The 26,771-nt window shown below is 33.3% G+C and overlaps 1 protein-coding gene across 6 annotated transcripts in view; it reads left to right on the plus strand.

Annotated features, from left to right (window-relative positions):
• The window catches only part of LOC119074549, a 53,861-nt gene that overhangs the window by 1,134 nt on the left and 25,956 nt on the right, over window positions 1-26,771 (plus strand). For 5 of the 6 annotated variants that reach the window (XM_037180721.1, XM_037180720.1, XM_037180725.1 and 2 more), the window contains exon 2: window positions 1,297-1,536. The gene's annotated coding sequence lies outside the window, so the exon portion shown is untranslated. Of the gene's footprint in view, window positions 1-1,255; window positions 1,537-26,771 lie in introns of all 6 variants that reach the window. The other variant, XM_037180723.1, reaches the window with a different exon arrangement.

Here is a 26,771-nt window from a genome sequence, read left to right on the forward strand (position 1 = left end):
AGTTTAAAAACTCGTTTGATTTTGAGAAAAATAATTTACCTCTCGGCGTTGGATTTACCCTCACAATATCTCCAAAACGGGATGGCTCAGTGGTTACGTACTAGCCTTCCACCAAAATGATCCGGGTTCGATTCCCGTGACAGACAAATTCCGCATGGAATTTTTCTAGCGATTATATCGCATTGGTAACGTCCTAAGTTCACTCAAGCTTCATAATTTGGGTAGTTGCGGTGTGTTTGGTGGCTGCAACGATGTACACACTGAATGAATCGTATGACGTAACCCAAATACGATGAATTTGTGTACATATGTCTAGCCTACATTAAGGCGAGATATCAATTTCGCACCTAACTTTCCTCAGAGAGTAATTACATACTTCGAGGCGTGGTTCGGAAGTCACGTAAAGCCGGTGGTCCAGACTGAACTTGTAATTGGCTGTAAAAAGGCTGTTAGAACGGTCTCAAAACCAACAAAATAAAAAAAAAAAAAAAAAAAAAAGGTGTAAAAAAATTGCGGATCTTCTTTAAAAAAAACCGATTTGGAAGTCAAGAAATTTTTAACAGACTGACGTATCAATTGGAAGATATTAGTCATCTATCCATTCTCAATATAGTGACCACAACACCCACTGAAGAACTGGTTTCTCACGATGTAAGTGGTAGACGCACAGAGGGATTCCGATAATTTTGAACAGAAATTCCAGGAACCGACTATATGCATCAAAAGCGGGAAACCAGTATTACCTTTTGGACTACGATTTCCCAATATTGGTTTTCTAATAATTCTAATAGAAGAAGGTGGAATTTTTCTGATGAATTTATGTCAATTTCTCTGCATATTTTTGATCGTAGTTAGACTTCCAGTTTCGAATTCTTAAGACGATCTAAAACTTCCAATGAATTGCTCACAATCTCTTCGCTGCATTGGAGAAATGCAATTTATATTTCCAGTCAGTACATACCACCCACAAGAAAATGCGTTGTACAATCGGTGTAACTGAACTGATTATGTAGTGAATATGTCTGACAAACCATAAATTCCATAAACATGTTAAACGAGCATAAATACGTGTGATTCATCCGATTTTTTAATGTCATAATCAATTGCATTTCTACGGTTAAATCGGGCTAAATTCCATAATTTTCATGCGGCGCACACATTGAACCGAACAACATAATTATAATCAATATTGTGCTATATATACATGCTGTACGCTAGTTTAAAATGAATCTATCTGTGAAATTTCGTATCACAGCCATAGAGTTTATTGAATCAATAACTATATTACACTGATAGGTGCAGGCAGTGAACGCTTTGACGGAGACACAGATATATAATTTGAACAAAAAACAATAAAATAAATTAATTTTTTTTTTGTTGAAATATAAATACCTGCAACTGACATTATTAACTGGGATTTTATAAATAATAAACAAAAAAAACAACAACACACAACGTTACCATAAGAGTGTATAAATGGATAAATGGATTTGAAAGGCTGTAGTAGCTGTTTGTAAGAATACATATCCAATCAAGGTAAGTCTTTTGATTTATCTAAGACATTTTACATTTAGAATTCATATGCCAAACAAAACTGTTATAATGAATTAGAAATTAACAGCAAAATCGAATTAATTAATAATTCAAATATTATTCAAATAGCATTAAGTGTGTCAATCGATTCAGTTTCATACATGGGAGATACGGAGATAAAAAACTATTTTTTTCTTAATGTTCTATAACATTGGTCATAAGGTTCGTTGTCTAACTCTTTCGTTGATATCAAACTAAAACATTTTCACGTTTGCATATCCAACCGTTGGGTGAACCATAGCCGCGCACTTTCAAGGTCAATCTCTATGTGTTTTCAAAATCGACCGAAAACAAATTTATCGAAAATTTTATTTTTTTTTATTTTCTGCGGCATTGTTAGCTAACAACAAAAAACCGGATTTGCAGAATGAATTCAGTGATTCGAATGCTACGAAATTTATTGTGCTGGCTGTTCAATGTTTTACTGGATCAAAACAATGTGACAACGAACATTTTTCTTTAAATTCAAACGAGTCGAGCCAGCAAACGACTACATTGAGAGAATGTAATATGGTTAACGATTACACATTGGTTAACGTTGACTTAGAGAATGCAAAAATTATTTATTCTAAATATGGTCTAATGTCTATAGTCAACTCAATTTACCCTTTTTTGTGTGGATGTTCTGGCTTGTCTAAATATCGAAAAACTGGAACAAAACCATTTACCGCAATATCGTTTCTCTATAACACCCACGCTGAACTCCGACTTTTTATTTCACGTAAATATTTTGAGATTTCACCTGATTTTATGATCGACGTGCCAGCCAATTTTTATCCCAAGAATCTCTACCTTGTCCACTTTCATCGCCTGATCGAAACTTTCTTAGATCATCGGCGTAGAACGTTCACTTTTCTATTACGGCAGTAAAGAGGTCTGAATATTTTCACCTGTAGCAGGCACCTTTGTCTCCAGGTAATCTACATTATCTACACAATTGTTGTGCCCCATACAAAAAATACTGCTGCAGCACATAACAACTGGAGACAAAGACACCTGTTTCAGTGGAAATTTTCAAATATTTACTTTGGTGTCCACGAACGAAAATTTTATGGAGACATATCTGTTCTCGGAAACAATGACAAAAATAAGTAGTGAGCTCTAAACTAACGACGTTATATATATATGGTCAAAATTATGTTAAAACAAGTGAAGTAACAGATTCAATCTGTCTACAATACTTAGATCAAATTGAGAAACAGATTCGGTAACTGTTCTAATGATTGATTGTCATCTGTGAAAGGTCGAATACATTACTATACTGTTGACACACACGAAAAGGAGGTCGATTTTCAGATATCTGCATATTGTTCAACACAAATTTTGTATCTTTTACTTTCCTCACTAACACCAACTGCAAATTGAAGTGAAAAAAATGCCTTACCGAAACAGCAAAATGAATTGCAAAATTTGAACAATAAAATCCGCAAAATAGTTATGGGTATTCGACCTATCAAACAAGATTTCTAATTTCATTATCACTTACGTTTAACGCCACAATTGCACATAAGTTTGTACTTTTTACAGCTCATTTTCTATTTCAATTAATTTCCTTCATTAATACAAAGACGTTAATAAAATCCATTCTTTAACGGATCCTGCGTTGTTTTTTTTTTCGTTTTCGCATAACCACATACAGAAAGCTATAAATCGGTTGGAAATGGTATGTTTTCCGCCGAAGACATACACTTAAGGTCCATGAGAGGTCAGTTTGAGCTTCGTCTCGGTATATAGTATTGTGTGTGTTACAATACAAACCACTTTTTAAATGTCGTTAACCGTTGAAATGGTGGGTGCGTCTCATACAGTACACCTGAATAACCCTGGATTGTTTAAAATGTTGATTCATATTCCACTTTATTCCAATATTTGTCTTCAAATCTTTTATGTATTGTTTCATAAAACGTTATGTACGTGTTGTAGTTACACATGACCATACGTCCATATACGAACGTGTATAAATGGTATAATATGGCAAACCTTCTAACGAAACAACGCTAAAACAACCGAAAGACCGGTTATAAGATTATTTGCTTGGCAATTTTTTTAAGTTTTTTTTTACTTAGCTTTCTTTGTATAGACAGATCAGAATTTGAGGCGAAAATAACGGCTAAATATTGTCTTACACCAATTTACTACAATTATTATTACCACCACTAAAAAAACTCTAAATTTTTAATATACAAAACCGAAACTTTTTCATTTTCTTTTTAATTGCAAAAATATAGAATTTGAAAGTCTCTTTTTAGTGTAAAAAAACCATTTAAATATCGATTATTGCAATTACCCAGTCATCCATCGGCTACAGAGATTTTTGCGTCTCATTATAGTCGATATAATTTTTAAGATATTTTGAATGTTAGCTTGACTGAAAGGAAAGAGGTCAATCACCGACTTTTAACAAAAACTCATTCAAATTTCGAATGCCTGCTGCAATATTGCGCCGTTTTTTTTATTAATTTGATTTTTTTTTGGTAAAATTGAATTGAATATTTACACAACTTAAAAAAGAAAAATCCAACCTGATTGTCAATAATGACTGTGGTTCGGTTGTTATACGTTTAAAATATTAGCTAATTCTTTAAAAATAATTTTAGCTTTAAAGATGGTAACTCGTGATACGAAAATCTGCATACATCAATTCTCTCAGATTGTGATTTTCTTTCATTTTTTTTTCTTATTTTATTTTAGTTGAAGTTCACTTAACGCTTTCAGCTTAGCTAATTATCATACTTTTAGCGTGTTACGAGTTTGCAACAAGGAAAACAGAGTACACCACACACATCGAGTGATTAAAAGAATAATTAATTCTCTTGAGTTTTATTAGTCTTTGAAACATTGGAAACGATACATTGTTGCTTATGCATACCAATAATCTAGAAACAATCCCACGATTTTTTTTTTCTTATTTTGATTTTTGTTTCCTGTATGACGAACAATAAAATCTGTATTCCCGTCTCGGGTAGTTCATGAATAAAATTTGCTTCAATTAGACTCACACGGTGCGGAGTGATAGTAGGAGTCTCTTAGGCTTGATGCGTCATCGTGTCACGTTTCGAAATATGCAAAAACGTCTTGGAATTTAATGAAAAATATGTCAAAATGTGAAGTTGAGTATATTTGGTCCATTGGTACAACCCTAAGAGTTGTATGGATTTTCTGGTACATCGACAGAAGTATAAGTAGTGAAAGTGTAATAAGGAAACGGAGGGCATTAAGAATATTCGTGAAAAAGTTCAGTTCGGTTTCAGCGGATTGTGAGGATTTTAACTAGGACCTCAGTCTCAGAATGCCTTTTTAGAATCGAATGAATTTTCACCGATTTTAAAAAGTTCTTCGTCAATGTTAACGCCTTGTTTCGTCGCGTATGGTATAGATGGATTTATGAGAAGAAAGTCGTTGAGTAACATGAAATGACCTATTTCTACCGGAGAGTAAAATTTGAAATGATCTGGGTCTCTCAAAGTTTAGTTTTCTGATTATTTTAATTGCCTTGATACAGATTCAAAAATAAACGATTTCGTGCGAGTCTACTTTGTAAACAGTAGTGAGTGTTTGCCTTGCCTATCTTGTTTTATTCGGTTCAAATATATTTGTGATATAGATATTTGTGTATGTAATCCGTACAAGTGATAATAGTACATTACTGCTATAAGGCTGTATATAAGAGACGTGTACGTATACGAGCGCTTGCGCGAGTATTAGTACGAGTCTCTTATATACAGCCTTATATCAGTGAGGTATTTTATCGCAGTAGGCAAACATCTCTTTTTCTAGTGATATAATTTTGCTTGCAAAACCTTTAGCTCTCTAGGGTAAACTTGTTTACTCTTATGTACGTCGTGTATATAGCGCACAATACACACAAACCGTATGCTATAAACATTTTTGAAAATAATAGTATGTTCGCGTCGCTCCATCCCTGGACGTTTTCACCACCTGGGTCTAAAACACACCTTTTTGATCCGTGGTATGTATACTATTTTTCTTTCTGGAGTATCAAAGTCACATTCCGAACAAAATATAACAAAAAAATTCATCTGAACACACACTGTTTTGCGTCAGACGTTTTTGCTGTCATATTTTAAAAGTACATTAAAAGGGGACATTATAGAGGACATCATAAGCGACATTAAAGGTACATACGTCAAAATGTTGTTGATTTAATGTAAATAATTGCCAAAAAGCATGTAAACATGTAAAATAGCAAATTAAATTGTGTTACGCAACATATTGTAGCAGTGCGGAAACAATCTGTACGAATTGAACAGTCACAAAAGTCTCAAAAAAATATGTATGCATGCATACAACAACTTGACACATCTGGGAAAAAATAAAGATAGGATCGAAAATGACATAAGCGGGAATGAAAATTGAGAGAAAAGAGAAGGGGAGAATGTTGCTCTTTTGGTACTAAATTTGGTGAGTGAATGTGACTGTTTTGGTACTACAGGAAGAAATAGTATGTTACATACCAAGGATCAAAAAGGTGTGTTTTAGACCCAGGTGGTGAAAACGTCCAGGGATGGAGCGACGCGAAGCGGACGTGGTTTGTATACTATTTTTCTTCCTGGAGTACCAAAGTCACATTCCGAACAAAACATAACAACAAAACTGAACAACATACCGGTGCAAAAGCATTCCATATTAATGCCGAAAGTAATCCGTATGAATGTCTAAAGAAGTCCGTTCCGTGTGCATGTATTCTCACAAATGTCGAAAAATAAGCAATCTGTAGGAATGCCGAAAGACATCCGAATGAATGCCGAAAGCAGTCCGTATGAATGCTGAAAGCAATCCTTATGAATGCATTGTCACAAAACACTAAAAACATTACATTCGCGTACATACAACAACTTGACACATTTGGGAAAGAATAAAGATAGGATCGAAAATGACATAAGCGGGAATGAAAATTGAGAGAAAATAGTAGGGGAGAATGTTGCTCTTTCGGTACTAAATTTGGTGAGTGAATGTTTTGGTACTACAGGAAGAAAATTAATATTTCTCAGAACTTTCGATAATGATCAAGAAATAGTAGATTACATTGAATGCGGTGGATCAGCATGATGGATCAATTTGTTATGCGAGCCGAAAGTGTGTTTATGAGCAACATGGTTTGGAAAATGTTATTTGGACTTGTGTGGAAATTGCATTTCCGAGCCGAAGGCGAGATATGTAACCGAGTTGCTTAAAAACACTCACTGCATCATATACGTGTTTAATATTAATACGCGCGCCTAGTAAAACATTTTTCGCAATTCCGGTCCATAATCATCACCTTTCCATGCATCCATTTAATGTCGTTTTGAAGGTATTTATTTCACTGTATTCCCGGACACAGCGCAATATGAACTTTTTTTCGCACGCAGTGCGTTATCAACTTTTTTTTCGCACGCAGTGCGATATCAACTTTTTTTTCGCACGCTAAAGAACCTATTACCTTCAACGAAGGCTAAATTTTTATAAATAAAAATCTTGCATTGACCAGAAATCGAACCCCCGACACCAAAAGGTTTTTCAGCACAAAGCAGCGACTATAGCCATTCGGCTATAGAGTCACACAATTATACCGAACGTATTGTTGAAGCGTATATACTAAGCATTGACTACTCGATTTCATTCAAAGCGTCTCTTTACATCACATTGCAATGTGTATTATAATGCAGCCTTCTTGATCGTTCGAATGAATTTCTGTATACACAAGAATTTTGGAACAAAATGTAGGACATGTTTTTCATTGGAAAGGTGATTATGGCCCGAAATTGCGAAAAACGTTGTATCTACCACGGTAGGTATGCCGGTATTTTTTCGCACACGACGTCTTGTCGACCTCGGCTTCGCCTCGGGTCGACAATCGACATCTAGTGCGAAAAAATACCTTCATACCTACATTGGTAGATAAATAACTAATAATATGAGATTATCGATACATGAGACGGAAAATCGAGGCTAGCCGAGTTGATAAAAATAGTGATGCTGAAAACAAACGAGACATTGAAAACGTGTTTTGGTCTTAGTTTTCATTGACAAATGCAGCAATCGTAATTTTCGATAGAGAAATTTCTAACTTTATTTGACAGTTGCGACAATTTCGTCATGAAAACAAGGACCAAAACATGTTTTGAATGCCTCGTTTGTTTTCAGCATGAGGTTGTATGAGTTGACTAGCTGAAAAAGAGCTGACGCAAATTGCGTCACAAATTTGGTATATTTATGTATGCAAACAACAAGTAAGTGGAAACCAAGCCTTAGATTTGTCAAATGGGTTTTGTTTCATTTCTGTTCGTTATCAGTACCGTTCGGGCGTTAAGTGCATTTTAAAATATAAATAAATTTTTGTTGTTGTCAATTTGGGAACCAGTCTTTGCTTCGGGTGTCATGGGTGTCATGGGCAGGGCACTCGCGCAAAGTGTTCATATGGAGACGGCATAGTTTGTTATGCAAATGAATCCGTGTCCCCTCTAAGAATTAATATAAACCCTGATATATGGAAAAAAGTCGTAACGAAGATGACACCCGAATACGAATGATGTAGACGCCCAGTTTAGAGATATTTTGGTTTTAATCGATGTATCAGAACAGCATTACACAGTCAGTCATTTCTCCACAAAGCAAACAAACATTTCCTCTATTGAAATTCCATTCCAACAAATTAATTAAGATTTGTGGTAAAATTCCATGACGTAAAGTCCACATATCCATTGCAGATTTATGCAAAATGTGGGGAAATGAAAGCGAAATGAATGCAAAACCACCTCAAAATAGTATGAAATGCGTAACTACTCCATAAATGTTGAACCAGGTAAATATATAATGACTTGAGCACACTTTACAAGCGAAAAAGAAAAATGAAATTACCATTACGAGAGTGTCATTAATAATGCGCCTGTAAATGTAAAACGCATAAAATTCATTCACTAAGTTTATGTATGTAGACAGTACACATGCCCAGACTTAGGAAATACAAATTTGTTGAATTAATTTACATTTTTTATTAGACAGACAACGTTTTGGAAGTAATTTCTTTACGTTCTTAACAAAACAATAGTTAACTCACTTATACTCAATACCATACCTACTCACTTCCATTGCATTTTGATGTAGCAGAGAGCCTGTAAAATTCTAATGAAATTGCTATTCGTATGGGATGTAAGTATAATGCTGATTTGCATAACACACCAGTCAACATATATTACACGTAAATGTTACATAATGAACGCCACATAAATTCCCGAAAGTATTTTTTTCCACTCGATTGGACCAAACAAATCTGTCGTTCAATATGTGGACGTGATTTGATTTCAAATGTTGATAACAAAATCAATTTATGTCTTCCTATGCGGCATTACGGATTTTAACGGCAAAATTATTTGAAAATGTTGATTAGAAAAAATTAATTTTATTATGGAAGATGTTTTTGTTATCGGAACAAAATATCGTTATGCAAGTTGACTGTTAATTATATTATCTATCGTCGTTTTCGTCGCTGTTGTTGTTGATTTTAGTATTTTTTTATTTATTTATTTTTTAACTAAAATTCAAATTTGGCTTTACATAATGAAATTAATTCTGGTTTTATCGGTTATGCCCAATGATATTCAAGGTTACTACTTTTTTCGATATTCGCTAGAAATATTAAGTAGTAAATATGCTTGTGACTTGTGACTTTTATTATAATGTAATCCAAATATTCACCGGACAAACATCGAATATTTTCGAGCTATTCGCATTTTGTAAAGTGTTAACATGAAATGTCAATAATCAGGCGGTTACGTAACATCACACAAAAATGATTCTTAATACAAATCGACTTAAAAGTTGAGCAAAAGTTTGACTTACATTCAGTCGTTTTGTGGACGAAATAATTAATCATAATTAGACAGACATTATTCAACAGGTTATTTTTAATGGATGATAATCTACTTAAACTTTAAGAAATGTTATTTTTCCGCAGCACGTCTGTGTAACTTATGATTTTGTCTTGATTTATCACTACATATCGATTCAATCTACTACTTCTTTTTTTAGAGTGTAGCGGATTCCAGCGGATTCAATTTATTGAATTTTTCAAATTTTTCAAATTTTTATTTTTATTTAAATTTTTTAAATTTTTTAAATTTTTTTAAAATTTTTTAAATTTTTTAAAATTTTTAAATTTTTAAAATTTTTTACATTTTTTCAAATTTTTTAAATTTTTTCAATCTACTAATTCTTCCAAAAGAACTGATTACAGTCAAAAACACTCAAAAGAGTAAAAGTGACGCAAGTCCCTGTGCATACTTCCAAAACAACTGATATCGCTGGAGGTGACGCATTCTGCGCGTGTACGCAAAAACTGTAACAGCAAAAATTTGACCAAAGAAATTCTAGAAACAAAATTTTACCAAAAAAATTTTGCGTCACAAGTGGCAGATGTTGAGGAAATTACTTTTAAGAAATTTTTTAAAATAAGCAAGAATATGTCCTAATACGTCCGAACCATCTGCCACTTTGTGACGCAAAATTTTTTTGGTAAAATTTTGTTTGTAGAAATTCTTTGGTCAAATTTTTGCTGTTACAGTTTTTGCGTACAAGCGCAGAATGCGTCACCTCCAGCGATATCAGTTGTTTTGGAAGTATGCACAGGGACTTGCGTCACTTTTACTCTTTTGAGTGTTTTTTACTGATACTTGTTAACATGTGATTTAGTTACATGCACTGCTCGTTTGTATGAGTGAACCAGCTGAAAATCAGATGAAACAAATTCATGTGTAAACATTGCCGTCCCCTTCCTCTGCAGTTTCTATAATCTAATTTCATTTATTTAACCGATAATAAAAAGACCATCAAAAATGTGTTCAGATTGATTCTCAGCTGTTAAATCGACTATCCATCCTTGATTATGATTCCATTCAAAACATTAGGTTAACCCAGTGGAAGTATTATATTTCAGCTGCAGAGCTACTGAAATTCAATGAATTTTAATTTAAACCGAATAGCCACTTCGTATAAGTATACTTCTCCAAATACATGTAAACATATAATTCAACCGAATCTGATACATAGAGTACAAGTACACCACACGTAGAACGTACAGTACAGCAAAATTTTAATGGAATTAACTTCAATAATTTTGTTGCATTCGCAAGGTCTTTAGTTACATGATAAAATATGAATTTTAACATTGTGTTTTTTATGTAACCAAATCCGTTGAGGAATTTTAATAGCTTTTATAAAAGGTAGAGTCGCATGAAATACATACATTCGTTGTATAGAGACATACAATATTCCACATGTGGTTTGTTTCAACGGTTTTACTGAAAATAAACAGTCGAGCACCGAGATTTTCATGTTGTCGTTTTTTTTTACCATACAGGCGAAAGTGATTATTATAATTCTGCGTTGCATATTGATAGTCAATTCAAAACCGATTTACAGTCAATGGGTGTAAATTCAATTTTTATGTTTTGAAATATTTAATATGCAGATTATGGACTTTCGTCACTAGTATGGTCATGGAATATGACAGAAAAAAATCTTTGAAATCTGTTCATGGTAATTAATATAATAAAATTGAATGCTAACTTCTCATTGATTTACACATAAGTTTTGTGGTATTGCATCATGTTAGTAATTAACTAATTGATTTGTTACCCAAAATCTGAGTAGCACTAAAACAAAGTACCGTGGTCATCCACTTCAACTGTCATAATATTTAGTACTTTGTTCACTTTTCGGATTATATATTCGAAGAATATAGAAAATGGCTGAGAAAATTGACCATTGAATAGCAGTTACATGAAGACTATTTTCGGCTTATTTTACGTGAATTCCTTGTGATATTCAACTTTCACCAGGACACATTGGATGCTGCTACCTAATTCATTATTTCGAAAACAACTCTGTGATACTCGTAAACTCGATCGTGTGTCGATCGTGTTACTCCGGTAACTAAAACCACGGCAGAGTAAAATAAACCAGGCAGGAGCTGTTCATTTTCCTAACATCAAATAAGGGACCTAATTCCACTATTTTTAGTTCCACAAGTAAAGTCTGACTAAAAATAGTGGAACTCTCTTCACTTTGCATATATGCAGCGTTACAATAGTTCCACTTTTTCAAGTTAGAAATTCTAGATATCCAGGACTCTGCATTCTAGAAAGTTAAACTATTGTAATGCTCCATATATGCAACGTGAAGAGAGTTCCACTTTTTTAAGTTCCACGACAAAAGTGAAACTAAAAAAAGTGGAACTATTGTGACGTTGGTATCAACTGTTTGTATTCTATGAACGTAACAATGCACTTCTTGTCTTGATTCGGACGAAGTAATTTGTCAGAGGTCTATGCTTTAAGATTCGTGTAACTGTTAGTGTCACATCATAAATGATTGTCTCATTCGTGAACTTAAGTGGGATGGTTCAGTGCTAAGCTGGATATGACAGTAAGTAATAGCAGTTAAGGTAAACGTTCCAGAATTGAAAGAATTCGTGTGAAATAACGTAACCTTTGCCTATTTTTCTGATTGATCGATATGTTTGTAACGATACGTGCTGCCCACGGTTTGTAAACATTAATAAAGATTTTCTTCTAATAGTGGAACAAAATCCGCGAGTACGATACGGTATAACCACAATTCCACTATTTTATCAATCGAAAAAATCAGCATCGCATTTTACGTATACAAAGGTTCCATTAATTGAATTGAATGGAAATGTACAATAGGAATGACTGAACAGAAATTAAAATTGCAAGACATGGTCAAAGTCCATTTCTCTTACTACACAAAAATCTAATATACGTCGTTAGATACGTATACATCACCAGAGATTAAATGTAAAAATTTCTAAATTAGCAGCTTCATTATGGCAGTTTGAATGTGAATGATTTATAATATGGTGACCTGACCCAATATTTTATGTTAGAAAAAATAAATTTTTCGTTATGTTAGACATTTGTTTGCAGAAGTGTCGGACACAACATTCACAAAATAAAATATCGTTTTATGAATGAAGGTGACGAAAATTGAAACCAACTCGTTTGTATCGAAAAATTTCACTTCTTCTTAACCTTTTGGAAAAATATTAAATGTTTCGCTGCAATTTCGATATTTTGTTTTCTTTCGTCGTAATTTCTTCTTCTTTACAATGACTTGGTGCGTGCGTATTCACATCTTGTTTGTGGTGGACTTGAATTTTGAAAATAATATAAATTATGCATTTTAATTGGAATTTCTATAAAAGAAACTCTTTTTCTTCGATTTTTTTCGGTCAAACCGGTATTTTCGTTGCGAATGACCAATAAAATGGGAATCAATAAAAAAAACACCTGACAGATAATCCAGTCTTTTTGAAAAAGCTAACCGTTATGCAAAGAATTTTGGCATAATTTAATTAGAATATGTTCATTAGCTAGGTTAGTATATATGAGCAGGCATACCAAAATCGACATTCATCGTTTCCATTATTTTTTTTAAATTTATTTGATCGATCGCAGTGCCGGACTGACTTCCAATAGGCACTTCGAGGAAATCTGGAAAAAGCCAATAAAATTCGAGAAAATTTACTTTTCATATAAAAATGCAAGGAACTCTTCGGTATTCGCACGAATTCCCAGTGTGGCCATTCCGTCACTGGTTGATCGAATGATAACAATAAGTATTTGTTTACCAAGAAAAGAAAAGACAAAAATTCAACAAGAGCGAAGCGAGTGCCGTGATGCACGAAGCGAGCTGAGCACAAATTTTAAGAAAAGAGGGCATTGCGGTAGAGAGATAGAAATATGCAATTTTCTCATTGCATGAGAAAATTCAATTTCTTTGCAAATATCTGTCCACGTAGAATATGTCATATGAAGGACCTAGATTTGTTCTTTATATACACACATCGCGTACTCTAACACGTTTGTCAAGTGGTAGATTATGTACCTCTGTCCAAAATGTTTATTGTGACGGTTTGGACTACCGAAAAAATAAACAACGAGTTAAATGTTCCTCTATATTGCAAAACATGCGGCTAAACGAAAGAAGTAAAAGATTTTAAGATTTTGTGTCAATCAATGCGATAATTTAAACAATAGAAGTAACTGATTTAACCATTTTATAGCGAAATGATATTCTCTGTTAAAGGTTCATCAATTCATACAATGAACAACAAAACATCCCCGGGAACTGTGATAAGATAAGGACGTTAAAGATATTCCAATTTTCTAATTCAGTTTGAGCATTTCTGCAAAACTGTTTCGTGTTGATGCTGAGACTCAGTGTTATTTTTATTCATCGATCATTGTCATCGTCGTTGTTTATAGCAGATTACTGACTCATTAGAAGAAATAGGTCATTAAAAATGTCTGTAAGGTCGCCTTTATTATTGGGAATGCTACATGAAATGTCCGAGAGAATCCGAGCTCAAACGTTCGCTCACTGCACAAATTAGTGTCGAATATTTTTTTTCCTATTATTTTCGGATGACAAATGGAATGCCCGTGTAGATAATTTGTAACGTTCTCACTCTGTACAATGACTATATTGAAGGGCATCATTTCGTTGTTGTACTACATGGAATTTTATTGATTCTTTTCTTCTTTTTCTCTCTTTATGATCAAATAAATACCACGCCACGCTATTAACCAACCAAGAAATGTTTTGATTGTCTGAATTAACTCGTACACCGTGTAAACCGAAAAATGTTTAATCATAATTCCCAACAAGACAACAGGTGATTGATACTGACAAATTAATTGTTCTCCATTTCGGTTGGAACCCACAATTATTGAAGGTTGGACAGTATATAATTGATTTGCTATTCATGGCATGAATAATCAATAATAAAATTAAAATAAAAAAATTCAAATTTTACATTTGAAATTAAAGGAATGAAAATGATGAAAAATGATCGTAATTTATTGGCATAACAAAGCATAACAGAGACATAATTCATATAAATGTTTGAACTTTAATGGATTGGAATTTTAGAACCAAAATAAAAATAGTTGAAAAATGTCATAGCCAATATTGTTCAGAGCAATTGACAATTATTTACGAAAAATTAAATATTTCATAGACTAGAAACTTTAAGTTCCAGTTGATTCGTCAAATCTTTCAGCTGAGCTTTGATTAACTACAGTGCAGAAGCCGTTAAAGATGAGCGCAGAGAAAAGATAAGCGGCCCCTTCCCCTAGAATGGTTTGAGTTTTGAGTATTGTGAATGCACTTGATTTATGGAAGAAAGAGAATTGGGTTAGGAGCTAACAGCATGTAAGAGTATATTACGTACCTGTTCGGAAATTTTTGTTTTGCCGAGTAAGAGGTTTGTAGCCAGAGCCGAAGGTAAGGGCTATAATCCCACTAGGCAAAATAACAATTTTCAAAGATATTTTACTGCCATACATGTAACTACTCATTTTCGCGAGGTGCTGTAAGTAAAATCCATTACAGACTTGGTATGGACATAACAAATCATATTTTCGTGTGATTGATGACTTGGGCTTCGTCTCAGACCAACAAGCCTCACACGAAAATTGGACTTTAGTACTTCTAGAACTGAATCGAACCTTCTTCACGCTTTAAAGCAAAGAAATGACAGAAAATGTATGAGCTTCTGTTGTCATTTTTTTTTCCAGCATACTATCGAAAATGTGTGAGAAAATTATACTTCGCTTGGGTGGTGTGTTCGTAGCTTTAGAAGGGATAATTTAATACTCACTGACGGTTGACTTACGAATTTGAAATAATAATAATAGTCGCGGGCAAGGAAATAATCAAATTTTCTTTAAGATTTTGTGAAACATTAAACGTATACAACACACACGGTGCCCATTCCGTCGATGCATGTATTAAAAATGTCGTAATGCGGTTTAATCACTCGGAAACTAGTTTATAAAATTGAAACGTTACCAAATGCACTCAAACGACAAGGCATTTGAAACGAACGAAGAAAAAAATATGATTCCTACTACTCGGTTAATATGTGATTCGAATTCCATTAACTCAGCTGACCGTAAACTGATTAAGTAACGTATACAAAATACACATTTACAATGCGAAAAGTCTTGGAACAAATTACCATATAACACATTTTTACGAAAGATTTTGATTGTTTTCTGAAACTTCATTAAAATGATTATTGCTTTTAGTGGAATATGCTTTAACTGATATGTAAATTAGATGAAAAATTATAATCAGCAGATTCGTGTTTTAAAAAAAATTCGAACACGTCAATTAACCGCTACACTACTAAAAGCTCCCGGGCTAATGGGTTAGATTCCGATTATCCTAAACTTAATCTTGTCACCACTCTAATTTGACTTTGACTATATTTTTATTCGACTGTTGCTTTTAATTAATGTACGTGCATAATCAGATAAAAAGTCTTTTACAATGTTCGAACTCATACAAATTTTTATTTCATATGTAAAATGAATCGATCGATGACTCATCAGCATCATTTCAAGCAAATTATTATTTCTAATTGTTTATTTAACAACTTTTAGTTTGACCCTTTTGAAGTAGGTGCAAAAGTTGTTGCAAAGAATGTTAAAAGCAAAATTTTCATTGTACGAATTCCGCAAATACTTTACACCGGAAATTGACTTTTGCAGTAGTTGCGAAAGTTGTTGCGAGTTTCCTTTTACGGATTTTGCAACTACTTCATTCGGGTTTGAAATCTTGGAGTGAAAATTACTTGGAGTTTGAAGTAATGCATTATATGCCAGGGTCTATTTTACATTTCAAGGAAACTAAATTTCCAAAAATTCTCAAATTTTTCCATCACTTTTCATCATTTCATCTAAAAACACAACAGATTGAATCGTAAATGTTGTTTTTACTGCCTTTTTAGTGGTTTTTCATGTCTTTGAGCTTAACTGATTACTTCGGAATGAGATCTAACAGAAAACAAAATTTGGAAATTTTAAGAATTTTTGTGAAATTTGTTAAATTTTGGAAATTTTTGGAAATTAAATTCCTTAAAATAGGCCCTGCTATGTGCACAATATAGTCATTTACATCACAAGGACAAAGCCCCAAAGTACTTTTCCGTGTGATGTATTGAATTTTGTATACTTGCTATCGCGCACTTGATTCCTAATTTTTATTTTGACGAGTAAGTGATTTGCAGAGGATGTCAGTGAAATTTAGACATGTAAAATTAACAAAATTAATGCAAACCCATAAAAGAACAATGCGTGGTAATGGTACATTGTCACCCACGTCTTCTAATGGCGTTATAAGAACGCAATCAACGCACTTCCAGCAAAAGTGCTTCGAATGACAGCTGCCAAATAGAGTACTATTTTGTATGAAAACTTTTTACAATGTCAAAATTTGTTTCACACAGAGTACCACTCATGCTTGAAATGCGTTGACGCAATTCATAAGAACATTGTTTGTATATACGAATGGGTGAGACTGATTACATCAGTTGCATTCTGGTCTATTTCATTACTCAGGTAAATGTTTAAAACGACTTCAAAGGAGTATTATGCGAACATTTCTATAGTCATTCAAAGTTAAGTTTTGTTTTTTTCGCACAATTTAAAATTAAAACCCGTTGCTAACGAAGCTAGTGTTGAAGTGCACTTTATCTTCCGCTAGCAGATAAAACTTTTTAATTCCATTCATTGCGGTGGTGGTGGTGCTTTGAACAAATCAAAATAATTATTTCATGGAATTTCTGCAAATCGTAAAGTTTACTTTTCCCTCAGCTAAGCTTCAGACTCTCTTACTGAAAATAATCTGTCTTTTATTAATTAATTGTTCAAAACATTGCTTCGACATAAACAAAGTCCTTTACTGGGAAAAGTTATGTAATCCAAATCCAAAACATGAACGTTCTACAAATAGAAGAAGATTCCGAAGAGACTGTGATTCTATTTAAATTAACATTACATTATGATGAACTCATTATCTCTCAGGTCGTGAATATATGTGAAGTGCATGATAACCAGCTCCATGTCGATACATATTTCTACCAACAACTCTGTGTACAGAACACTGTTTTTGTTATTGTTTCCGTAATGATAATGCAAAATTCATTTTTTTTTATTATGTGAAATGCCGATGTTTGACGTTCATGTACTTACCTTTTATCTCGTCAGCGAAGAGCAGCAATGCCATGAGTTATTTATTATGATCTGTTATGGTTATTGAACTCCAGCGTTGAGTGCTATATTTCTCTTCGTTGTAACCTTTCTTTCGTCTTGAAGTCTTGCACTTAAACCATCCGTGAATATTAATAATATGATAAGCATAGAATGCAATTCTGTTGGTTAAAAATATAACAATCAGGAAGAGAATAAAGAATTTTTAGCGGTCTAGAAGCGATGATTGTATATTTTATGCTAATCACTAGGTATAAGTTGGTTTATATTTATCATGCACATTTATTTGATGTATAGCATTCATGTCGGTGTACGGTAACGTTAAGCGTTATGTCTGGAAATCAATATTGAAAACTGTTTTCAATTAATTTTTTCTTTTGATTTTCATAGAATCATCCTTTCTATTGCATCTAAATGAGGTAATTGACTTCTAGACTTCCATATAAAAGTGGAGATTGAAATAAATGCTAAAATCTGTTGAAGTATACTTAAGACTACTCCTCTCATAATTTATAGCATGCAAAGTAGCTGAAAATGGGAAATTCTAGATTTGTGCGCCGATCGTCAGATGGTCACAGGCGACCTGTTACAGTCTGACAGTTGCGGCTACTACGGTGACTAAAACAATAAAATATCATTATCGTAAAAATCTATTACTTCGATTTACTAAATTTTCCAGTCTAGAGGCCGGGCCCAAAATCGGCTAGTCCAATCGGCCGGCGCACAGATAATATAGTTGGAAACGACGGAAAATACAAATTATTCGTTTGTTAAACGCACTTCAAGCAAAAGTGCTTCGAGTGTCAGCTACCAAATAGAGTATGAAAAGTGTATCCAGATTTGTTTACAGTGCAAAATGTTGTTTGATACACTGTCCAGTTTCAGTACTCTCTAAAAAGAGTACCACTCATGCTTGAAGTGCGTTGGTCTGTAAAATATCAGCAGAAATAAATTTAATTTACTGGAAGTGACTAAAGGTAGAATTTAAGAACCGCTTATGGCATAACACTTTGAAACACTCCAGACTGGATGGAATTTTTATTAACATCATATGAAGCGAAAGTAATGTAGGATATTACATAGAACAAGTTGGTCGTGAACAAAACTTCCCCGTTGCCATTATAAATCATATCCTTCGTGAAATACATGTATGCATTGAATTTAGACTGAATGGATGGTTCAAGTGTGACATTAATATTTCATGAGTATTATTACTGCATCGCATCAGAGGTAGCGTAGATGTAGACATATATGTTCATGAAATATTCATTATGTGATACCTTTTCCATTATAACCAATTGACTTCATGCAATATCAATTTGGGCATTTGGTTTAATTGCTTAGACGAGTGTTACTGACAAACAATTTGGTTGGTTCATTTATCGTTGGTTTATGAAATGTTTGTGGAAAAAAATGTCAGTTACGAATTGTTAATTCGATCGAATAATACTGAGGAAATATCGACGGGAAATGTACAGAAATCCCAAATAACCTTAGCTTGGATTAGCATCACTTTCTTAACATTTTATTTTGCTACCGAAAAGTGTGACTGAAAATGTCGTGCACTTAATAACCGGCTTTAATGTCTCAATTAATTTACACTTAACGACGTAACTAATTCAATATAAGATCTTAGCCATTGCAAACACAATCTGCCGTATCTAAGCAATAGATAAAATTTTCGTTTTTCTATCATTTCGTTTTTTTTTTGGTTTTAAATCGTTGACAAAAAAGTCTAATGGCATAACAATAAAAAAGCTTTAGCGCTCTGATCGGCTTTATGAGGCCGATAAATCGCCTTAAATCTTTGTTCGAATCACCGAGACAATGTGAAGTCATTTTCTTGGTTTTGTTTTAAAATTCGCATTTTAAAGAGAATCAACTAGTCGGATTTCGATAGAAAAAAAAAAAACAGTCGTTAGTAGCCAACTATAGATTCGAAGGTTGTCTGGGTGGTGTTGTACAGTTGAACTCCCCGAATATACGAAAAGCGGTTATTGAGAATAATTCAAAAAAAAAACAGCTAAAGATGCAGGATTCCTGCATTGCATGACGATATAATAGTAAAGTGAAAAGAAAGGAATCATTAAGAAAACTATAAAACTCACAACAACATGAGTCATTAAAATCATAATAAATCCACTTCCCTTTATTATTCTGTTCGTTGTGGAATGGCCATTAATATATTGTAAGGAACGTCACATTTAATTCTCTCAACCGTAACAAAAGAAACCTGACTCATGCCATTCCATAAAAAACGCATTTATTTCGTTCGTCTGTTTTTTTTTTACAATGCTGAGGATTTAACGAACTAAGAATAATTTAAAATGTCGACTGGTTTCATTCTAAAATATTTTCCATCTTCTATTGAGAAAAAAAAGAAGAATTATACAATGTTTTGTGGTCACGGTTCGGACGTTATACAAACTTATTTTCATTTTCAAATAAGAATATTAATTTCGTGCAAATAATAATATTTTTATCGCCACTTAAAATTAAATAGAATCTTCTCGACCCGCAATATAAACCATAAATTCTAATTCGTTGGTCAAATATACGTATTTTAATCATATAGCTAGATATGTGCGCCGGCCAGACATGCCGGACGCGGCAGTAGATTTGAATAATTAATTGAGAAAATGTCCAATTAGCGAATTATAAGAAAAATGAAATTTCATTAATTTCTAGGGATAACTAAAATTAAGTCTAGTTTTCGTGTGTTCATTGACCTCGGCTTCGCCTCGGATCAACAAAATTCATCTTAATGCTATTACATCATTATACTACTCAAATCAAAAATCCATGAAATTTCATTTTTCCTATAATTCGCTAGTTGAACATCACTTTCTGCATTTAGATTGATTTGCATTGATGTATCAAAAGCCTTCAACAGACTAGGTCATTTGATAAATATTCTTCTTCGATTTACTTCTGACTGACCTGTTGGTATACGAATAAAATCGTCAAATCTTATTTATAGATTTTGAATACAAATCTTCTACTTAAAAGCTTCCATGCTCTGAACAACATTAAAGCTAATTAGCACAACAAAAAAAACAACAGAGAGGTTATATGGCGGGTTTTCGATAAGAACCCAGCCCAAATGCTACCATCAAACGCTCTGTAAAAAAAACCCAATCGATCACTGGCTCTGTTTCTGTTTTCCCTTTGCTTTCCGATTGTCTTATTGTTCGAACTAAACTAAATCGTTGCTTGCACACAACGGAGACAAAGGAAGATTTTTTTTTGATCGAAAATTAGGGATCGTGGTTGTGGTCCTATGCAACTACAAATTTCACAAAAAAAATCCTGTACTCTCGCTGTAACTCCGCCACCAAGATATTTTAGGCTGCATCTGAACTCTGAACTGAGAGTTAATGGTCCCACTTCTAACGTATATACGTTTTAACTATCAAACTATAAAAAAATTGTTCCTGTGAGTTATGTTATGTATGAGTATGACGGCGTTCAAGTACTTGTACAGGGTTTTCATATTGGTTGTTAGTACGTACGTTACTGATTTTTTGTTGTTATTGTTAACTTTGGTAAATATCACGCAGGAATTGTTTAGTCATTTGATTGAATTATTTATTCATTTTTTCGTGCGCCTTAGTCGCAATATAATAATAAATACATTTTTTTATGGGCTGGCAAAAATTGGCGTATAATAACAACAAATTATTGTAAATGTGTTTAAGACATTAGCGATCATTCAATACGTATGCTGAATAGGAAACCATTATTTTGTTTTGAATTTTTCATTGAAGCGAGTAAAGCCAAAACGGACATTCAATAGATACATGATTGAGTAGTTGAAGGACATAATAACAAGTTAAATAATGGCCGTACGTATGCAAACGTTTTGAGTTTTTTTTTCTCCCAATTATTAGAAAAAAGAAATTAATTTTTTACACATTCGATTAACATGCAATAAATTTAATGATCTTGTATTAATATCCGACTTGAGTTGATACCTCATTCGTGTGTCTAGAAATTAATTGTTTATTTGTGGAAGAATAATGGACGTGGTGATATTGAAACTTTTATCGATGAATAAAACCAAATTTAGTAGCCTAACCTTCGGTCGTCTAAAATACAATCTACGAAACAATTTGGTTACATGCGTATGCTTACATTGTAGAAAAATGAAATTAGATTAGATTAGAATCGGTATGCACATCTGGCAACAGCTGGTGTCTACTTCATTATTACAACTATCTCAGCATTTATCGTTTGTCAACGACAGACCCTTATAGGGAACGCCAGATTTTTCTAGCGCTAAACGAAATTACCAACACAAACCCAAACGGAAAGAGTAAGTGTGATAGGTCAACTGAAAAATAATCAAATTTTGACTGCATAGATTTTGATCAAACAAGCTGTTATTGTGAATCGAATGATGTCAGGACTCCGGTAAAGTAATTATTTATTAATGAGACTGACCGGACTCGTGAGATCATGCATCTCACTAACCACATCCATGGAGTCGAAATTTAATTATTTCACTTACCAAACTTGATCGTTCCGATTGTGTTTTCGTGTGGAAACTTGCGAGGAAACTTGTCCGAGAATCTGACATTCACTAAAGAAAACAGCAACGCAAACAAGTGGTATAAAGTTCACTAGCTGATAAAAAAAACAGTTAGAAGTAGTGCATTCCGAAATAATTGACTCCTTGTATGATGATTTCCTTGTTGAATTGTTACAGTGGCCGACTTTCAATTTTGTGCACTATTTTGATTCAGCTGTTTGACCAGCTGGTCCATGTAAACAAACAAACTCAGTTAATTTTACAATCAGGAGTTAGATGAAAATGGCAACAGTGGTTTGTTTATTATCGCTAACAATAAAACTGAAGAGAGTGTATTCGTTGTTTTTCGATGCAAATGTATGCGTCGGTTGACATTTCATGCCATGGATGTAAAAGAGTAGAAATAAACGTCGATATGGCGCAAAATTTGAAAATTTAAATTTAAAAAAAATAAAAATTTTCTATAAAAACATATTTCGTATGGAAAACATGTTTCGAATGAAAAACATGTTTCACATGGGAAACATGTTGCGAATGGGAAACATGTTTCGTATGGAAAACGCGTTTTGCATGGAAAACACGTTTCGCATGGAAAACATATTTCGAATGGAAAGTATGTTTCGTATGAAAAGTATGTTTCGCATGGAAAAGCATGTTTCGCATGTATAACATATTTTGTTCGGAAAACATATTTTGTTCGGAAAACATATTTTGCTCGGAAAACATATTTTGCTCGGAAAACATATTTTGCTCGGAAAACATATTTTGCTCGGAAAACATATTTTGAGTGGACACGCCATTTTTTAATTTATTGAACTTCATAAAGTGTTATATGAATAGCTTTAATTTTTTTTATTTGAATCTAACTTCCAGTCTCTTTGCGTCCATGGCATTCATGTCATCGAGCTTCTCATTGGTTCTTACTTTTCCTTTGAATCCGATGATTAAACAACTCGTGGTGGTCAAAAGTTTTGGAGAGCATTTGTTTCATAACACAGATTTAGACAGAAAGTTTTTGAAGTTTGGAATTCAGTCTCAGCATTTAAATTATTTTAATAAGACTATACTCTACGTCTAAAATGGTTTTAGTCTCTAAACAATCTGAAGATTTACATTATAAAATTTATGTACCAAATTCGGATTGAAACAAATGTTCGCACAATGTTAGTGATACATTCGACTCATATGAGCCTCTATTTAGTTGTATTGTTGGCGATAATAAACAAACCTCTGTTGCCATTTTTATCTACTCCTGATTATAAAATAATTTTTTTTGTTTACATGGACCAGCTGGTCGAACAGCCGAATCAAAATAGTGCACAAAATTGAAAGTCCGCCACTGTAATCTGCATGAAAATTACTGAGGCAGAATGCAGAACTCTCTTAACAGATAGACAAACTCCTCGAAAACTTGATATAATGGACAAATACAATTCGGTAGAGTTGCTCCTTTGTATAATATCATCCAGACTGGGATGAAACCCACAAACACAAATTTTCATTATATTACCGACAGACAAACAATTTTCCTGGATGACGAAAACCTTTTCCTTTCTAAATTTTTAGAATTTAGTTTGAAACTCAAATATGTAAATATTTAAGAATGGAGAGTGCTCCAGTCAAACATATATCCCAGTTAACCGTAAGTTCTATGTTTTTTTCGTAGAATGATGATATAAAGCAGAGTATACTTGATAAATTTTAGTTCAGAGCCGTCGACTTCAGATCGGTTTCAGTGGGGATGTAGGGAGGATAAATTGATAAAATGTTGGGTAAACCTTTGAATTTGAAGAATTTGGCGTTGTCATGGGAGCAATTGCCCATTTGCCCCCGATAATTGGCGTCACGGTGCAACTTCTTGTGCAAAATTCGACTATTTGTACGACATTTTGAACTGATGCACCCTTGAAACATACAAATATGATAATTTCAATCTTCACTCCCTTATACATTTTCCGTTCAAACGGTGTACCTTCCACTTCGCAACAATTTAGTTTCCTATGCATGAAGAAGACAAAAATCAATGTTGAGACGTTACATTATTAATCAAATCAATTCACCTTCGTACATTCATCATGGCTAATGGGAAGGTCATACTGTGAATACACAACAAAGCAATAGAATATAGATGATTATAGCTACAATTTAAATATTGATCGGACCCAATTCTTTAACGCAGGTTTGTTCCATAAATTTTTCGATGTATCCGAAGGAATATTAGTTGTTGATTGTACGAAATGAGGTTATACAAATGCTTGGCATCTATACGTTTTTCCTCCATACAGAACGCAAACAATCAAAAAACACCCTAACTAACATTCAGGACTGAAAATCACCACTATTAAATCAACATGAACAGCATACATAATGATTCTAGCAAAGGGCTGTGGCAAGAGTGATTATGCATTATTGACACACTAAACGAAACGATATAGTTCAATGATAACCGCCAGTTACTGTTCTTCTTCTCCTACAACATGGCCCAACGTAAGTCAAGGGCCGTGACGCAAGTCCGTTCACACTAAAAATGTGAATAAAAATTTTTCCGTAGGACTGAGGAACGACTTACACGACTTTTTTTGACTTTTCTCCCTCTGCTCCTACTACTCCCCGCTTACTTTATTCGTAATCTGGGCGTCCAGACGAGTTCAACGAGCTATCAGACGCCACATAAGGTTAACATTTAGCCGAGATATTAATTTTCAAAACTTGGAATTTTGTATGAAGAAATGGATTTACCGGTGGATTTTCGGCTGAAATTTTCAGTGTATGTGAAGGACGTAATTCTAGGAAACTAATTTGAAGGAAGTTTCATAAAAGCTTATAATTTCGGAGCCATGAGCGTGTTAAGCTATTGAGCTATGAGACCCACAACTCAGAAAATGCGGCAGATAGAAAGTTCGTTTAAAAGACAATTTTATAGAGTTTCACATTTTAGTCGACACGTGTTTCATGGTTTTCCTAACAAGGCGTCTTTTTGGGAGCTATGAGCGTTTTAAGTGCGAGCTATGTCAGCCATATCTCGGGATATTTGGTAGATAAAAAGTTCCTTTGAAAGACAAATTTGTATAATTTCGTCGAATTTTCAATTTTCTTCAAATTTTCGATTTCCTTTCTGTTTTCGATTTTTTTCAAATTTTCAATTTTCTTCAAATTTTCAATTTTCTTCAAATTTTCAATTTTCTTCAAATTTTCAATTTTCTTCAAATTTTCAATTTTCTTCAAATTTTCAATTTTCTTCAAATTTTCAATTTTCTTCAAATTTTCAATTTTCTTCAAATTTTTGATTTTTGTCAAATTTTCTTGATTTTTGTCAAATTTACGATTTTTGTCAAATTTCCGAATTTCCTCAAAATTTCAAAATTCGTCAAATTTTTGAATTTTGACCAATTTTTGAATTTCGTCAAATGGAAGCTGGAAGGTTCTGATTTCTGATCAAAATGAAAGTTATATCAAATTTTCAATTTTATCAAATTTTCAATTTTATCAAATTTTCAATTTTATCAAATTTTCTATTTTCGTCAAATTTTTGAATTTCGTCAAATTATCGATTTCCGTCAAATTATCAATACCTCAGTTCTTTTGTAAGTAGATAACAGGACTTGCGTCACACTTCCACTGTAAGTGGTTTTGGCGATTTATAGTACGAAAATATGTTATCCATTCGAATAGATAATTTAATTAAAATTTCAGTTGGGCTATCGCAAGGATTGTGCAGAATAATGTGTAGCTTCTAGACTAGCTTTCAGTTGAACGCAAAATTAAATTTTTATTTCAGTTTTTATAATACGGAAACCGACATTTTTAAGTAGACCTCTTTGAACATGAAAACAGTCAGAAGGCACTAGGTAAATTTTTCATTTATTCATATTTTCCAGTATGAGGTAAAATCTCGGTGTTTCTGATAGATCTGTTTGATGGCGAGAAAGCTTGAGGGTACTTTTGTTATTTTCCATTGTATCACACAGAAAAATTAATTTATTGCGTTCGTTCTCTTTTTTTAAATATTATAAATGCATTCCAGCTTACAACCACTTAGAAAAAATTACTAAAAGCCTGCCTGTAGCTATGCGCTACGTCCCTGATAATTGTTACTTAGTTCCCCAGTGGTTGACTGGAACTGGTGGAATCTCTGGGATGTAATATGATATGGTCAATTGATAATTCAAATAGATGCATCACGCCATTTCGGTTTTACGGAGAATTTTACGCCTAATAGTATTACAGAAACAATTGAAATGTCGCAAAATCCATTGAAACCGGAAAACGACCTAAAGTTGTTTTTATCACATCAGCGCCCAGTAAGTTGTGTTTGCTGTGTATTATACCTACTTCGGTAGCAAACACTTAAAATCTCTGTTCTCACCGTACTGATACTATGATATTACTATAACTAATAGTGATGGTAAGTACCATCACTAACTAACTCTGATGGTAAAGTTCCTTGAATTTTGTATTACGATGAAAATTCAACATTCTTGTTTCGAAGTGCACAGATTGAATTCTTTAAACATACCTAGTTGGCCATTGATTAGTTGACTGCAATAAAATTCAATGTTTGCGTTTTC

Source organism: Bradysia coprophila, unplaced genomic scaffold (genome assembly GCF_014529535.1).
Source record: "Bradysia coprophila strain Holo2 unplaced genomic scaffold, BU_Bcop_v1 contig_151, whole genome shotgun sequence".
NCBI lineage: Eukaryota > Metazoa > Arthropoda > Insecta > Diptera > Sciaridae > Bradysia > Bradysia coprophila.